This window comes from Balaenoptera borealis (assembly GCF_965194805.1).
Source record: "Balaenoptera borealis genome assembly, chromosome: 9".
Lineage (NCBI taxonomy): Eukaryota > Metazoa > Chordata > Mammalia > Artiodactyla > Balaenopteridae > Balaenoptera > Balaenoptera borealis.
The window spans coordinates 57,789,491-57,807,382 of record NC_138873.1 but is presented as its reverse complement, the minus strand read 5'-3'; the positions used below and the strand labels follow the sequence as shown (position 1 = coordinate 57,807,382).

At 38.2% G+C, this 17,892-nt stretch overlaps 2 long non-coding RNA genes across 4 annotated transcripts in view; one reads left to right on the top strand and one right to left on the bottom strand.

Annotated features, from left to right (window-relative positions):
* LOC309634816 overlaps positions 1–17,892 on the top strand; it is a 385,422-nt gene that overhangs the window by 146,527 nt on the left and 221,003 nt on the right. The gene's annotated exons all lie outside the window — the stretch shown is intronic.
* LOC309634845 overlaps positions 533–17,892 on the bottom strand; it is a 354,268-nt gene continuing 336,908 nt past the window's right edge. Inside the window, exon 2 of the long non-coding RNA XR_014248469.1 lies at positions 533–4,782. This is a non-coding gene — a long non-coding RNA (uncharacterized lncRNA). The remainder of the gene's footprint in view (positions 4,783–17,892) is intronic.

Below are 17,892 nucleotides of genomic sequence, written 5' to 3'. Positions count from 1 at the left end.
TTCTTACTACAAAATAGACTATTCTTTTAGAAAATATATAAAATGCAAAGAAGTAAAACAAAAACTTCCTATAACTCCTCCATTGTTAACATGTTCTTATATTTTCAGTTGTTTTCCTGTCAGTATATTTAAAAATAAAATAACAATGTAAATGCTTTTTATAAACTTACAATATCTTTAACATTCTAGCATTTTCATGTAATACTATTATTACTGTATCATGATAACAGAAAATGAATATTCAAGTGTCAGTTGGATATTTCATTACATGGAATGTGCTGCTTTATTTAAGGAGTCCTCTATTAATGGGAAACTATTTTCTTTTTTTGGCTAATTTTCAGAATACTCTAATGAACAGCTTTATATATACGTATCTTTTCACATATTCTTAATTGTTTCTTTAGGAAAGTTGCTAGAGGTAGAATTATTGTATCAATAGCTAGAGAAAGGAATAAGGTCAAGAGTGTGGTGATAGTGATGATGGATGTATATTTTAAGGCTTAAGTGGTGAAAAGCTGCCTTTTAGAAAGGCTGTACAACTTTAACGTTTCCAATAGTAATTTATAAGAGTGACATCGGGTCTTTTATTTTATTTTGGTAAGAACACTTAATAAGAGATCTATCCTCTTAATAGGCTTTTAAGTGCATAATACATTATTATATTCTATTCTTCTATTGCTTGGATTTGTCTCTTTGTTTTCATTCCTGCTGTTAGGCTCCCATTTTGGCTTCCTGGTTGTCATACTGTTTTGCTCACCTCCATTTCTTTGCTCCTGTGGGATCAGTTTAAATTATTGTTTCTCTAAAAAGCCTTCTTATGTCAATTAGCACCAGATTCCACATTTCAAAGCTTGACATGGCCTAATGTTTTGTTTAATTGCATCACATTGTACATGCATGTCTTAGGTATTTGACCAGCTTATTAGCACTAGCAGAGCCCAGATCCAAATACTCAGTATGTCTCAGTCTCTGTGCCAGGCCCCAAGGCTGCAGGAATAAAGCAGACAGAGCCTTTGTTCTTGAGCTGCACACAGTTTATAGAGAAAACAGAGAAAAGGCAGACTATGAAAAGCACTATGACAGCAGTAAATAGGGTACTATAGGAATACAGACTGGGATTTGATGCCAGGGAAGGCTTCCTGGAGGAGAGGTCCTCAAAGGGGGTTTTGAAGGATGAATAGGAGTTCTGAGTAATGTGAAGACATAGAAAGTCTGTGTGTTGTGAGCATATATGTACATTTGTATGTGTATAGCATGTCGGGGAAAGATGGGAAAGAGCATGAAATGTACATAGAGGAGTAGCAAGAAATGAATCTAAAGAGATTAGGAGAAAGAGGAAAAAGCCTGAAGGCCTGTATGGGTGCTGCTAAGACATTTGGGCTTCATCCTGATGATACTTGGAGTGTGGAGGGTGGATTGACTGAGGCAAGGATGCTGGGAAGCCATGTTTATAGTTCTCTGCAAGCCCACAGTACCAAGTGAGGGACTGGTCCCAAACCTCTGTGTGTGTGTGTCTTTCTGATTTTTTAAGATTCCTGGACCTGTCATTTAATTTTCTTGGTCTCTAGCATCTTAATTAATTAGATGATTATGTTTACGATTATAATACAGGACTTAAAATAATGGGAATGGGAATGGAGCATATTATTTCGTGAAAATTGTCTGAAGTGATAGGGAAGTTATAGTTTCCCCCTCCTGTTTGGCCTGAGTACATTTAAGATGCATGCGTGTCCTGCTACTTCTACCTCAAGCTCATTTAATGAGGTTGTGATATGTAGGGCTGCTTTATTGAATCATTTGAGTTGCCTTTGAAGACTTTCTACTAGATTATGCACAGGAGAGAGATAAATAGAGTTAGAAAAGAAAGACCTCTCTCAGAGAAATCATATTTTTGTCAGGAAATGAAAATCATTTTTATTCTACTGAGAAAAAAGGAAGTTTTGTTTATGATATGATTTAACATTTAGAAATTTAATTATAGCTTTTAATATAAAGCTTTGGATTCTGAAAACATCATAGGAATAACAGTAGACACCATTGAATTATCTTTCTTGCATAGGGATTTCTATTCAATTTAAGAACTCATTGTTGGGCTTCCCTGGTGGCCCAGTGGATAAGAATCTGCCTGCCAGTGCAGGGGACACGGGTTGGATACCTGGTCCGGGAAGATCCCACATGCCTCGGAGCAACTAAGCCCATGCCCCACAACTAATGGGCCTGCGCTCTAGAGCCCACAAGCCACAACTACTGAGCCCGCGTGCCACAACTACTGAAGCCTGCGTGCCTAGAGCCTGTGCTCCGCAACAAGAGAAGCCACCGCAATGAGAAGCCTGTGCACCACAACGAAGAGTAGCTCCCACTCGCCACACCTAGAGAAAGCCCACGCGCAGCAATGAAGACCCAACGCAGCCAAAAATAAATAAACAAAATAAAAATTTTAAAAAGTAAAAAAAAAAAACTCATTGTTTAACAATGAGGCTTAAAATCACATTTATTTGCTACCTTACTCATATTTCAGCCAGATAAAAGACTCTGCTATTTTATAGTGATAGCTTGTTTTTTGTGCAGAGTTAAGATGCTGATAGTAATTTTTCACAGTTTGCCGGCTACCTTTACCTGGTTAGAATAATTTACTACACTGACAAAGAATGCTCAGTAACTGGAATCTCTCAGGAGAAAAAAATTCTTTAAATATTGCTGTGTTATAATTATAAGCAAATTGTATTAGCTTTCTTCAAAGAACCTTATTAAAAGCCTTAAGCAGCCTTGTCATCCCCATGAGGTGTTTGCTTCTCACTTTATGGGTGGAGAAACTGAAGGTAAATGATTGCTCAGTCAAAGGAAATGGTTATGTGCGACCTGCTATTGAGAAGAGGTATTATTTCTTAGAAAGGCTTCTAGGGCTTGACTCAGACCATTGGTCCAGACCTACCCCACCTTTCTGCAGAAAATTGCCGTTGGCCCAGATGTACTGTAGGGGCAATCAGGTGAGTTTCAAAGGATCTCTTCCTTGATCAATCTCAAGACTCTTTCAAGCACTTGATATCCCGATAAAATCTAAATGATAGGTCACCCAGTGTGTTTGGGAAAGAGATTGTGAAGCATTTCCCATTTGTCATATAAATATTTAAGGAGACACAGATGTCATCTCAAGGTTAGTTATAGGTACTTGTATACTTATAAACCAGGGATTGGTATCTGATGTGAGTATCATTTAAGACACTCAATGATTTACGTTCTCCTAAAGAACTAAGGAAGCTCTAAGGTTGTTCATTGGCAGAAATATGCTTTCTGCCTATAAATAGGCACATTAATATACTGTTAAACTTTAATAGAAGATATTTTCCACTTTATCAATTTATTTTGGATTTTGTAGCAGTTTATTTACGTTGTATTCTTTCCCACTCCTCAAGGACTCATGCAGGAAACTGTTTCTTTTTTTCTGAATATTTTGGAAATGTTGTATATGGAGAAAAGTGAACCATTTAACACTTCAGTTGCATTAATAACCATTACCAGCAGAGACTAACCTGGCAACTCTGACAGTAACAGTCTACAGCGAGAATCTATGTCTCGGATGAAATATGCAAGTCTACCCCTCATACCCCTTAATGATCCTTGCATGACTAATACACAGTGACATTTAAGGAGCACTCATCTAAAACTGCTCATATTCATTTTGAAAATATTCATCGGTGGCATATTCATCAGCAAGAAATGAAGCTGAAAAATCATTAACCCCTTCTTCATCGGTGTTATAAGATTTGGCTTTCTGATCACATTCTGCTAACATGACCAATGCAATACTATAGAGTAGATTAAGGTGTTTAAAACATAATCACGGACATTATTAGAGATACAGCCTGTAAAATGATGAGAAGCTTTTGGGAGGCCTATAAAATAGGGATCCCAGAGTATAAACCAGTACAATGGGAAGTAGCCTGAAGAGGACATGTAGGAAAATGATTAGAATAATAAAGTGATGTAGGTACTGAGATGAAAGGAGTCTATTCAGCTGATTGGGTTGCTCTATGATACAGTTTATCACAAAATGATTGAAAATGTCTAACGTTTGTATAAGTTAGTATGTCAGCGCTGGGTCTCAGTCATGAGAGTCTTCAACTTGTTTTAAGATAGCATATTTGGTAAGATTTTGTGAGTGATGTTGTTCCATTTGACTTCATTATAAAATTTCCAAGTGTGTGTATTAAGCAGAGTTTGTCATATCTTTTTCTTTTTTTGTTTTTTTAATAATGAATAAGCATTTATTTAACAAGTTATAACAGTTTTACCCCTCTCGGGATCCTCAGAAGTCCAAAGCTCTGGCATCAACTGCTTAAACTGGTGTCCCCTGCTCATATCTTTTGTCCATTATTTTTTCTGATTGCCTGTCTTTCCTTTATTTTTTTAAATAGATCTTTACTGGAGTATAATTGCTTCACAATACTGTGTTAATTTCTGTTATACACCAAAGTGAATCAACCATATGCATACATATGTCCCCATATCCCCTCCCTCCCATCCTCCCTATCCCGCCCCTCTAGGTCATCGCAAAGCACTGAGCTGATCTCCGTTCATCTGTTGATAGATATCTGGGTTAGTTCCGTGTCCTGGCTATTGTAAATAGTGCTGCAATGAACATTGTGGTACATGTATCTTTTTGAATTATGGTTTTCTCAGGGTATATGCCCAGTAGTGGGATTGCTGGGTCATATGGTAGTTCTATTTTTAGTTTTTTTTTTTTTTAAGATTTTATTTATTTATTTATTTATTTATTTATGGCTGTGTTGGGTCTTCGATTCTGTGCGAGGGCTTTCTCTAGTTGCGGCAAGTGGGGGCCACTCTTCATCGCGGTGCGTGGGCCTCTCACTATCACGGCCTCTCTTGTTGCGGGGCACAGGCTCCAGACGCACAGGCTCAGTAGTTGTGGCTCACGGGCCTAGTTGCTCCGCGGCATGTGGGATCTTCCCAGACCAGGGCTCGAACCCGTGTCCCCTGCATTGGCAGGCAGATTCTCAACCACTGCGCCACCAGGGAAGCCCTATTTTTAGTTTTTTGAGGAACTTCCATACTGTTTTCCATAGTGGCTGTGTCAATTTACATTCCCACCAGCAGTGCAGGAGGGTTCCCTTTTCACCACACCCTTTCCACCATTTCTTGTTTCTAGATTTTTTGATAATGGTCATTCTGACTGGTGTGAGGTGATACCTCATTGTAGTTTTGATTTGCATTTCTCTAATAATTAGTGATGTTGAGCATCTTTTCATGTGCCTCTTGGACATCCGTATGTCTTCCTTGGTGAAATGTCTATTTAGGTCATCTGCCCATTTATTAATTGGATTTTCTTTTTGATATTGAGCTCCATGAGCTGTTTGTGTATTTTCTAGATTAATCCTTTGTCCGTTGATTCATTTGCAAATAATTTCTCCCATTCTGAGGGTTGTCTTTTCCTCTTGTTTATGGTTTCCTTTGCTGTGCAAAAGCTTTGAAGTTTCATTAGGTCCCATTTGTTTATTTTTGTTTTTATTTCCATTACTCTAGGAGGTGGATCAAAAAAGATCTTGCTGTGATTTATGTCAAAGAGTGTTCTTCCTATGTTTTCCTCTAAGAGTTTTATAGTGTCTGGTCTTACATTTAGGTCTCTAATCCATTTTGAGTTTATTTTTGTGTATGATGTTAGGGAGTGTTCTAATTTCATTCTTTCACATGTAGCTGTCCAGTTTTCTCAGCACCACTTATTGAAGAGACTGTCTTTTCTCCACTGTATATCCTTGCCTCCTTTGTCATAGATTAGTTGACCATAGGTGCATGGGTTTATCTCTGGGCTTGTTCCATTAATCTATACTTCTATTTTTGTGCCAGTACCATATTGTCTTGATCACTGTAGCTTTGTAGTATAGTCTGAAGTCAGAGAGTCTGATTCCTTCAGCTCTGCTTTTTTCCCTCAAGACTGCTATGGCTATTTGGGGTCTTTTGTGTCTCCATACAAATTTTAAGATTTTTTGTTCTAGTTCTGTAAAAAATGCCATTGGTAATTTGAAAGGATTGCACTGAATCTGTAGATTGCTTTGAGTAGTATAGTCATTTTCACAATATTGATTCTTCCAATCCAAGAACATGGTATATCTCTCTGTTTGTATCATCTTTAACTTCTTTCATCAGTGTCTTATAGTTTTCTGCATACAGGTCTTTTGTCTCCCCAGGTAGGTTTATTCCTAGGTATTTTATTTTTTTTGTTGCAATGGTAAATGGGAGTGTTTCCTTAATTTCTCATTCAGATTTTTCATCATTAGTATATAGGAATGCAAGAGATTTCTGTGCATTAATTTTGTATCCTGCAACTTTACCAAATTCATTGATTAGCTTTAGTAGTTTTCTGATAGCATCTTTAGGATTCTCTATGTATAGTATCATGTCATCTGCAAACAATGACAGTTTTACTTCTTCTTTTCCAATTTGTATTCATTTTATTTCTTTTTTTTCTCTGATTGCCATGGTTAGGACTTCCAAAACTATGTTGAATAATAGTGGTGAGAGTGGACATCCTTGTCTTGTTCCTGATCTTAGAGGAAATGCTTTCAGTTTTTCACCATTGAGAATGATGTTTGCTGTGGGTTTGTGGTATTATGGCCTTTATTATGTTGAGTTAGGTTCCCTCTATTCCCCCTTTCTGGAGAGTTTTTATCATAAATGGGTGTTGAATTTTGTCAAAAACTTTTTCTGCATCTATTGAGATGATCGTATGGTTTTTATTCTTCAATTTGTTAATATGGTGTATCACGTTGATTGATTTGCGTATATTGAAGAATCCTTGCATCCCTGGGATAAATCCCACTTGATCATGGTGTATGATCCTTTTAATGTGTTGTCGGATTCTGTTTGCTAATATTTTGTTGAGGATTTTTGCATCTATATTCATCAGTGATATTGGTCTGTAATTTTCTTTTTTTGTGACATCTTTGTCTGGTTTTGATATCAGGGTGATGGTGGCCTCATAGAATGAGTTTGGGAGTGTTCCTTCCTCCGCAACTTTTTGGAAGAGTTTGAGAAGGATGGGTGTTAGCTCTTCTCTAAATGTGTGATAGAATTCACCTGTGAAGCCATCTGGTCCTGGACTTTTGTTTGTTGGTAGATTTTTAATCACAGTTTCAATTTCATTACTTGTGATTGGTCTGTTCATATTTTCTATTTCTTCCTGGTTCATTCTTGGAAGGTTATACCTTTCTAAGAATTTGTCAATTTCTTCCTGGTTGTCCATTTTGTTGGCATGGAGGTCCTTGTAGTAGTCTCTTAGGATGCTTTGTATTTCTGTGGTGTCTGTTGTATCTTCTCCTTTTTCATTTCTAATTTTATTGATTTGAGTCCTCTTCCTCTTTTTCTTGATGAGTCTCGCTAATGGTTTATCAATTTTGTTTATCTTCTTAAAGAACCAGCTTTAAGTTTTATTGATCTTTGCTATTGTTTTCTTTGTTTCTATTTCATTTATTTCTGCTCTGATGTTTATGATTTCTTTCCTTCTGCTAACTTTGCGTTTTGTTTGTTCTTCTTTCTCTAGTTCCTTTAGGTGTAAGGTTAGATTGTTTCTTGAGGTAGGCTTGTATAGCTATAAACTTCCCTCTTAGAACTGCTTTTGCTGCATCCCATAGGTTTTGGATCATCATGTTTTCATTGTCATTTGTCTCTAGGAATCCCCATTTGATTTCCTCTTTGATTTCTTCTGTGATCTCTTGGTTATTTAGTAACATATTGTTTAGCCTCCATGTGTTTCTGTTTTTTACGTTTTTTTCCCTGTAATTCACTTCTAATCTCATAGCGTTGTGGTCAAAAAAGATGCTTCATATGATTTCAATTTTCTTAAACTTACTGAGGCTTGATTTGTGACCCAGGATGTGATCTATCCTGGAGAATGGTCCTTGAGCACTTGAGAAGAACGTGTAATCTGCTGTTTTTGGATGGAATGTCCTATAAATATCAATTAAATCTCTCTGTTCTATTGTGTCATTTAAAGCTTCTGTTTCCTTATTTATTTTCATTTTGGATGATCTGTCCATTGGTGTAAGTGAGGTGTTAAAGTCCCCCACTATTATTGTGTTACTGTCTATTTCCTCTTTTATAGCTGTTAGCAGTTGCCTTATGTATTGAGGTGATCCTATGTTGGGTGCATATATATTTATAATTGTTATATCTTCTTCATGGCTTGATCATTATGTAGTGTCCTTCCTTGTCTCTGGTAACATTCTTTGTTTTAAAGTCTATTTTATCTGATATGAGTATTGCTACTCCAGCTTTCTTTTGATTTCCATTTGCATGGAGTATCTTCTCCATCCCCTCACTTTCAGTCTGTATGTGTCCCTAGGTCTGAAGTGGGTCTCTTATAGACAGCATATATATGGGTCGTGTTTTTGTATCCATTCAGCGAGCCTGTGTCTTTTGGTTGGAGCATTTAATCCATTCACGTTTAAGGTAATTATCGATATGTGTGTTCCTATGACCATTTTCTCAATTGTTTTGGGTTTGTTTTTGTAGGTCCTTTTCTTCTCTTGTGTTTCCCACTTAGAGAAGTTCCTTTAGCATTTGTTGTAGAGCTGGTTTGGTGGTGCTGAATTCTCTTAGCTTTTGCTTGTCTGTAAAGGTTTTAATATCTCCATCGAATCTGAATGAGATCCTTTGAGATCCTTGCTGTGTAGAGTAATCTTGGTTGTAGGTTCTTCCCTTTCATCACTTTAAGTATATCATGCCACTCCATTCTGGCTTGTAGAGTTTCTGCTGAGAAATCAGCTGTTAACCTTATGGGAGTTCCCTTGTATGTTATTTGTCATTTTTCCTTTGCTGCTTTCAATAATTTTTCTTTGTCTTTAATTTTTGCCAATTTGATTACTCTGTGTCTTGGCGTGTTTCTCCTTGGGTTTATCCTGTATGGGACTCTCTGCACTTCATGGACTTGGGTGGCTATTTCCTTTCCCATGTTAGAGAAGTTTTCGACTATAATCTCTTCAAATATTTTCTCAGATCCTTTCTCTCTCTCTTCTCCTTCTGGGACCCCTATAATGCGAATGTTGTTGTGTTTAATGTTGTCCCAGAGGTCTCTTAGGCTGTTTTCATTTCTTTTCATTATTTTTTCTTTATTCTGTTTCACAGTAGTGAATTCCACCATTTTGTCTTTCAGGTCTCTTATCCAATCTTCTGCCTCAGTTATTCTGCTATTGATTCCTTCTAGTGTAGTTTTCATTTCAGTTATTGTATTGTTCATCTCTGTTTGTTCTTTAATTCTTCTAGGTCTTTGTTAATCATTTCTTGCATCTTCTCGGTCTTTGCCTCCATTGTTTTTCCGAGGTCCTGGATCATCTTCACTATCATTATCCTGAATTCTTTTTCTGGAAAGTTGCCTATCTCCACTTCATTTAGTTATTTTTCTGGGGTTTTATCTTGTTACTTCATCTGATACATAGCCCTCTGCCTTTTCATCTTGTCTATCTTTCTGTGAGTGTGGTTTTTGTTCCACAGGCTTCAGGATTGTAGTTCTACTTGCTTCTGATGTCTGCCCCCTGTTTAGCACTTTATATAATTTAGATAATGTTATCTACACTACATATACCATGGGATTTTATTCCATTAATTTACTTAATCTTTGCCTCATTCCAAGTGAGATTTTGAACTGTCATTTTACTAATGTACTCTGCTAGTGCTGGAGGGTCTCCTGCAGAGCCGGGAGGTTGCTGTGGCTCACCACGGGGACAAGGACACTGGGAACAGAAGTTCTGGGAAGTACTCCTTGGTGTGAACCCACCTGGAGTCTGCCATTAGCCCCACTGAAGAGCCTCCGCTTTTAAATGTAATTAAGTCCCACTTGTTTATTTTTGTTTTTATTTCCGTTACTCTAGGAGGTGGATCAAAAAAGATCTTGCTGTGGTTTGTGTCAAAGAGTGTTTTTCCTATGTTTTCCTGTAAGAGTTTTATAGTGTCTGGTCTTACATTTAGGTCTTTTATCCATTTGTAGTTTACTTTTGTGGATGGTTTAGGTGGTGTTCTAATTTCATTCTTTTACATGTGGCTGTCCAGTTTTCCCAGCACAACTTATTGAAGAGGCTATCTTTTCTCCATTGTATCTTCTTGCCTCCTTTATCGTAAATTAGGTGACCATATGTGCATGGGTTTATCTCTGGGCATTCTATCCTGCACCATTGATCTATATTTCTGTTTTTGTGCCAGTACCATACTGTCTTGATTACTGTAGCTTTGTGGTATAGTTTGAAGTCGGGGAGCCTGATTCCTCCAACTCCAGTTTTTCTTTCTTAAGATTGCTTTGGCTATTCAGGGTCTTTTGTGTTCTCATGCGCATTGTAAAATTTTTTGTTCTAATTCTCTGAAGAATGCCATTGGTAGTTTGATAGGGATTGCATTGAATCTATAGATTGCTTTAGGTAGTATAGTCATTTTCACAATATTGATTCTTCCAATCCAAGGACATGGTATATTCCTCCATCTGTTTATGTCATCTTTGATTTCTTTCATCAGTGTTGTATAGTTTTCTTTTATAGTTTTCTGAATACAAGTCTTTAGCCTCCTTAGGCAGGTTTGTTCCTAGGTATTTTTTTCTTTTTGTTGTGATGGTAAATGGGATTGTTTCCTTAATTTCTCTTTCTGATTTTTCATTGTTGGTGTATAGGAATGCCATAGATTTCTGTGCATTAATTTTGTATCCTGCAACCTTACCAAATTCATTGATTAGTTCTAGTAGTTTTCTGGTGGCATCTTTAGGATTTTCTATGTATAGCATCATGTTGTCTTCAAAGAGAGACAGCTTTACGTCTTCTTTTCCAATTTGTGTTCCTTTTATTTCTTCTTCTTCTCTGATTGCCATGGCTAGGACTTCCAAAACTATGTTGAATAAGTGTGGTGAGAGTGGAAATCCTTGTCTTGTTCCTGATCTTAGTGAAAATGCTTTCAGTTTTTCCACCATTGAGTATGATGCTTGCTGTGGGTTTGTCATATACGGGCTTTATTATGTTGAGTTAAGTTCCCTCTATGCCCATTTTCTAGAGAGTTTTTATCATAAATGAGTGTTGAATTTTGTCAAAAGCTTTTTCTGCATCTATTGAAATGATCATATGGTTTTTATTCCTTAATTTTATTCCTTATGGGTTTTATTCATATGGTTAATATTCCTTAACATATTACTTAATATGTTAATGTGGTTATCACATTGATTGATTTGCATATATTGAAGAATCCTTGCCTTCCTGGGATAAATCCCACTTGATCATGGTGTATGATCCTTTTAATGTGTTGTTGGATTCTGTTTGCTAGTATTTTGTACAGGAATTTTACATCTAAGTTCATCAGTGATATTGGTCTATAATTTTCTTTTTTTGTGATATCTTTTTCTGGTTTTCGTATCAGGGTGATGGTGACTTTGTAGAATGAATTTCGGAGTGTTTCTCGCTCAGCAATTTTTTGGAAGAGTTTGAGAAGGATGGGTGTTAGCTCTTCTCTAAATGTTTGATAGAATTCACCTATGAAGCCATCTTGTCCTGGACTTTTGTTTTTGGAAATTTTTAATTACGGTTTCAATTTCATTACTTGTGATAGATCTGTTTATATTTTCTAATTCTTCCTGGTTCAGTCTTGGAAAATTGTACGTTTCCAAGAATTTGTCCATTACTTCATGGTTGTCCATTTTATTGGCATAGAGTTGTTTGTAGTAGTCTCTTATAATCCTTTGTATTTCTGCAGTGTCAGTTGTGGTTTCTCCTTTTTCAGTTCTAATTTTATTGATTTGCATCCTCTCCCTTTTTTTTCTTGATGAGTCTGGCTAAGGGTTTGTCAATTTTGTTTATCTTCTCAAAGAACCAGATTTTAGTTTTATTGATCTTTGCTATTGTTTCCTTCATTTCTTTTTCATTTATTTCTGCTCTGATGTTTATGATTTCTTTCCTCTACTCACTATGGGTTTTCTTTGTTCTTCTTTCTCTAGTTGTTTTAAGTGTAGGGTTAGATTGTTTATTTGAGATTTTTCTTGTTTCTTGAGGTGAGATTGCATTGCTATAAACTTCCCTTTTAGAACTGCTTTTGCTGCATCCCATAGGTTTTGGGTCATTGCGTTTTCATTGTCATTTGTTTCTGTGTTTTTTAAAATTTCTTCTTTGATTTCTTCAGTGATCTCTTCGTTATTTAGTATCGCACTGTTTAGCCTCCAGGTATTTGGTTTTTTTTACAGTTTTTTTCTTGTAATTGATTTTCAATTTCATAGCGTTGTGGTCAGAAATGATGCTTGATACGATTTCAGTTTTCTTAAATTTTCTGAGGCTTGATTTGTGACCCAAGATGTGATCTAACCTGGAGAAAGTTCTGTGTGCACTTGAGAAGAAAGTGTATTCTGCCACTTTTGGGTGGAATGTTCCATAAATATCAATTAAATCTATCTTGTCTGTTGTGTCACTTAAAGCTTATGTTTCCTTATTTATTTTCTGTTTGGATGATCTATCCATTGGTGTAAATGGGGTGTTAAAGTCCCCTATTATTATTGTGTTACTGCTGATTTCTCCTTTCATGGTTGTTAGCATTTGCCTTATGTAGTGAGGTGCTCCTATGTTGGGTGCATAAACATTTTTAATTGTTATATGTTCTTCTTGGATTGATCCTTTGATCATTATGTAGTGTCTCACCTTATCTCTTGTAACAGTCTTTATTTTAAAGTCCATTTTATCTGATACAAATATTGCTAATCCAGCTTTCTTTTGATTTCCATTTGCATGGAGTATCTTCTCCATCCCCTCACTTTCAGTCTGTTTGTGTCCCTAGGTATGAAGTGGATCTCTTTTAGACAGCATATATGTGGGTCTTGTTTTTGTATCCATTCAGCCAGTCTGTGTCTTTTAGTTGGAGCATTTAATCCATTTACATTCAAGGTTATTACTGATATGTATGTTCCTATTACCATTTTGTTAATTGTTTTGGGTTTGTTATTGTAGGTCTTTTCTTTCTCTTACATTTCCCGCCTAGAGAAGTTTCTTTAGCATTTGTTGTAAAGCTAGTTTGGTGGTGCTGAATTCTCTTAGCTGTTGCTTGTCTGAAAATATTTTGATTTCTCCGTTGAATCTGAATGAGATCCTTGCTGTGTAGAGTAATCTTGGTTGTAGGTTTTTCCCTTTCATCACTTTAAGTATATCCTGCCACTCCCTTCTGACCTGCACAGTTTCTGCTGAAAAATCAGCTGATAATCTTATGGGGATTCCTTTTTATGTTATTTTTTGTTTTTCCCTTGCTGCTTTTGATATTTTTTCTTTGAATTTAATTTTTGTTAGTTTGATTTTTATGTATCTTTGTGTGTTTTTCCTAGGGTTTATCCTGTATGGGACTCTCTGTGCTTCCTGGACTTTGGTGGCTATTTCCTTTCCCATGTTAAGGAATTTTTCCACTATAATCTCTTCAAATATTTTCTCAGACCCCTTCCTTTTGTCTTCTTCTTCTGGGACCCTTATAATTCGAATGTTGGTGCATTTAGTGTTGTCCCAGAGTTCTCTGAGATTGTCTTCAATTCTTTTCATTCTTTTTTCTTTATTCTGCTCCTCGGCAGTTATTTCTACCCTTTTGTCTTGCAGCTCTCTTTTTTGTTCTTCTGCCTCAGTTATTCTGTTATTGATTCTTCTAGTGTGTTTTTCATTTCAGTTATTGTGTTGTTCATCTCTGCTTGTTTGTTCTTTTGCTCTTCTAGATCTTTGTTAAACATTTATTGTGTTTTCTCACTCCGTGCCTCCATTCTATTGCCGAGAGTCTGGATCATCTTTACTATCATTACTCTGAATTCTTTTTCAGCTAGATTGCCAATTTCCTCTTCATTTATTTGGTCTCGTAGGTTTTTCCTTGCTCCTTCATCTGTGACATATTTTTTGCTGTCTCATTTTTTTTTTTTTTTTTTTTTTAATGAGTGGGGTTGTGTTCCTGTCTTACTGGTTGTTTGGCCTGAGGCTTCCAACACTGCAGTTTGTAGGCTCTTGTGTAGAGGTGGGTCTTGGTGCTGAGATGAGGACCTCCGTGAAGACTCACTCTGATGAATAATCCCTGGAGTCTGAGGTTCTCTGTTAGTCCAGTGGTTTGGACTCAGAGCTCCCACTGCAGGAGCTTCAGCCCAACCCCTGGCTCATGAACCAAGATCCTGCCACGTGGGGTGGCAAAAAAAACAAACAAACAATAATAAAGTAAAAAATAAAATTAGAGTAGGAAACTAACAGATATGTTAGAAAGAATATAAAAAAAGAAATACAGATGAATCAACAACCAGAAAGTACAACAGTACCACAGTAGTGAAAAAGAGGAGGAGGGAAAAGAAGAAAAAAAAAAAAGTGGGGGGAGAAACCTTGGCTGTGGAGGGCAGGGCCTAAGCAAGGGAAAGGTTTGGGTGGTGGGTGCGGCCTATGCTCAGGACCCACAGGGCTGGAAAGGGGGCTGTGGGGGCTGGGGCTTAGGCTCAAAGAACAGAAGGGGCCCAGGTGTGCCCCCTACCCCTGTCTCAGAGGACAGGGGACCTCACCTGGGAGCCCAGAAGGCTTCCTGGGCTTGAGTGGGCGGAGCAAATGCCCTTCTCTCCTCTCCTGCTCCTCTGGTCCGGAGGGCCCCTCCTGCCTGCCTCTTCTTTTCTCCCCTGGCCTCCTTCCTATGCTCCCAGGACCAATGTGGCAGGGGGTGGGAGGGGGGCCCTTGGAGGGCAGGGGACTGGCCTAGGAGCTCAACGGCCTCCCTGGGCCTGAGTGGGCAGGGCAGATACCCTCCACTCCACTCCTCTCCTTCTCCTGCCTGAGGGCCCCTCCCACCTGCCTCTCCTGATCTCCCTGGCCTCAGGGGTGCCGATCCTGTCTGGCATCCACTTCTCCTCCCCTCTCAGTCCCCCCCACATCCTACCGGTTCACTTGTGGGTCCTCCTGTCTCCTTGGGCGTCAGGGTCCCCCACCAGTGGCTGGCAGGTGCCCTAGACATTGTCTTTTCCTCTCATATCTTTCTTTCTCTCCCATGCACGTGATCTCATTTTATATATCTAATATCTTTATCTACCTACCTGATTCTGTTTTTAACTTCCCATCCTGAACTCCAGGGCTGCAAAGAGAAGAGTAGGGAAGTAAGTACTCAATAACGTACCTTGGTTGTCTTCACCTCTGGGTGAAGAAATTTCCAGCATTTCTGTCAGGTGTGACCAGCCTTTTGATGGGAAGGAAGCTTATTTTCAAAACATCCCACTAACTTTTTTTTGTCAATTAATTGTTGCAACATTTTCCTACATATTAGTTTAATTCTGTAATTTCTAGCTCCTGGTTCTTAGTGGATTTAGAGACCTATTCAAACACTCCTTCGTGTCAAGTTTCCACTCAGTGTACATCTCAATTTTTGAATTGTAGTATAGTTTTAGCATGTTTACCTCCTACACTTGTCCTTGATTTTCTTAATTCCAGTGATTTGCCCTGTTCCTGGGAATGTTTAGGAAATCAACAAGCATTTGCTAAGCAGATCAGTGAATATCCTTTCTTTGTTTGATCCTGATTGTTTCTACTGTTAGCCTCTTACCTCCAGGTGGGTGTGGATTGAACTCAGCTACTGCATGTACCTGTGACCTGCCCAAACTATACTCTGGACTAGAAACATTTCTGCAGTCTGGTTTCCAGTGGCTTGCTCTGTTGCATTTAGAGTGTGGTGGAATCTGCAGAGGAAGCTCAAATGCCAGCTCGCCAGCAATACCGCCTTTTAGTCCCAGCTTTGGGGGCTGTTTGAGTTTGATATTCTACACACACATATTCATGACCGTTTGCCATGATAAAGAAAGATGATGGAATGTTTCATTCTTCACCATATATTTTTGGGTTTATGTGTGTGTTTTAAAATTATGGATCTTCAGACATCCATTCTTGTATTCTCTTTTAAGAGACACTCTATTTGTTAATCACTAGGCCCATACCAAAGCATATGAAATAGTGGTTTGTATTCTTACTACTTTTTTGCAGACATTGAGACAGTAAATAACAATGTGTCCTTCTTGTAGAATGTCATACTTAGAAGATGTTATGATCAGCAGTTGCACTCAAAGAAGCAAGAGTCACGACAGATTAGAGGACAGGGCACATGACAAAGACAAGCTGAGTTACTAAAAATCTCTGTATACCCCTTTTTTATGATTAAAACAAAACAAAGACAGGTGGATGAGAATAAGTGAAAGCAAGAGAGAATCAGCACATGTGCTGCATGAGAAAATGTAGAAGATTTAGTTGAAATCTTAAGTAAAGTTTTGCAGTTGAGGAGAGAAGATGTGGGAACAGATTTAAAAGGAAATTAAAGTGCAATTGTTAAAATCAAGAATTTAGTGCCATGAATAGAGATGGAGAGATGCAGCTGGGAGGGGGTAAAAGAGTGAGGAGGAAGTAAAATTAGTCACAGATGTGAGTACTTAGGGAATTCAATACTTGTTGATTTGCTGTTTGGAATGATGATAGATCCATAGGTTGAGCAATCAGTGTTAGGGTTCAGAGTTATGGAGGAAAGAAGGAGATAGGGAGAAAGCTCACTCTGGATCAGTGGTTCTCAATCTTGGCTGCACATTGGGATAACATGGGGAGTTATGAAAAGTACTGATGGTGTGTGGCTAGTGAGCTGAGTTTCAAAAGCTCTCCTGCTGATTCTACTGTGTGGCCAAGATTGAAAACCACTGCTCTAGATTTAGAGAATGCTAAGATAGTATCTTAGGAAAACAGATGAAGAATATTAGTTAGAATTCAGCACCTTGTCAGGACCCAGAAGGTACTTGAGACAAGAAAGTGAGAACTTGCAGTGAAGGAAATAGAAGACTAGAATTAGAAGCCACTTAGACTTGGACCATAGCATTTTTACAAAGAAAAGATAAGAAGAAAAAAGAGTGAAAATTAAGGGAAGTAGAATGTGGAGCTGAAAGCAGAATCATCATTGAAACTTAGGTAAGGTTCATTTAATTATTCATTTAACAACTATTTACTGGTACCTACTATACATACCCCAGGCACTGAGCTTGCTATTATAGATACAGCAGTAAATAATAAAGTCAGAGTTGCTGATTTCATCCAGCCAAACTTTTAGTGAAGGAAAGCGGGGGTGGTGGTGCAGATTGGGGAAGCCCTCTCCAGGAGAAGAATCTGGGCCTATCAAAGAACATTCTCCAGCCCCAGGTGGGATTTCACAATTACCATGGAATATTGACTATTTTGTCTCTTTTTTTTTTTGAAATTCACGTTCTTTTATTTTATTTATTTATTTATTTATGACTGTGTTGAGTCTTCATTTCTGTGCGAGGGCTTTCTCCAGTTGCGGCAAGTGGGGACCACTCTTCATCGCGGTGCGTGGGCCTCTCACCATCGCGGCCTCCCCTGTTGCAGAGCACAGGCTCCAGACGTGCAGGCTCAGTAGTTGTGGCTCATGGGCCCAGCCGCTCCACGGCATGCGGGATCCTCCCAGACCAGGGCTCGAACCCGCGTCCCCTGCATTGGCAGGCAGACTCTCAACCACTGCACCACCAGGGAAGCCCAACTATTTTGTCTCTTATTCCCATTCTTTTGCTCTTTGTATGGGAGTGTTTATTGCAGTTATCCTGTTTGTTCCACTATTGTGTTCAGGGAATGTATAGGGAAGACAGTTCATTTTAAAATTTTTTTGTGTTGTAGAGCCTATTATACATCACCAGGAGATGCTGAACATTGAGCTTGATACCACGGCCAGATGCAATGTTGGGTAGCTTCCGTAGCATGGCAGGTAGATATGGGGCCTGTGGGAAGGATGATGACTGGAATATTTGAATACTAGAGAGGCAGCCTCTGGTAGTCATGAGTGCCAAATGCCAAATATTTCTAGGTCTTCTCCTTTCTTGGTCACTCACATTTCATG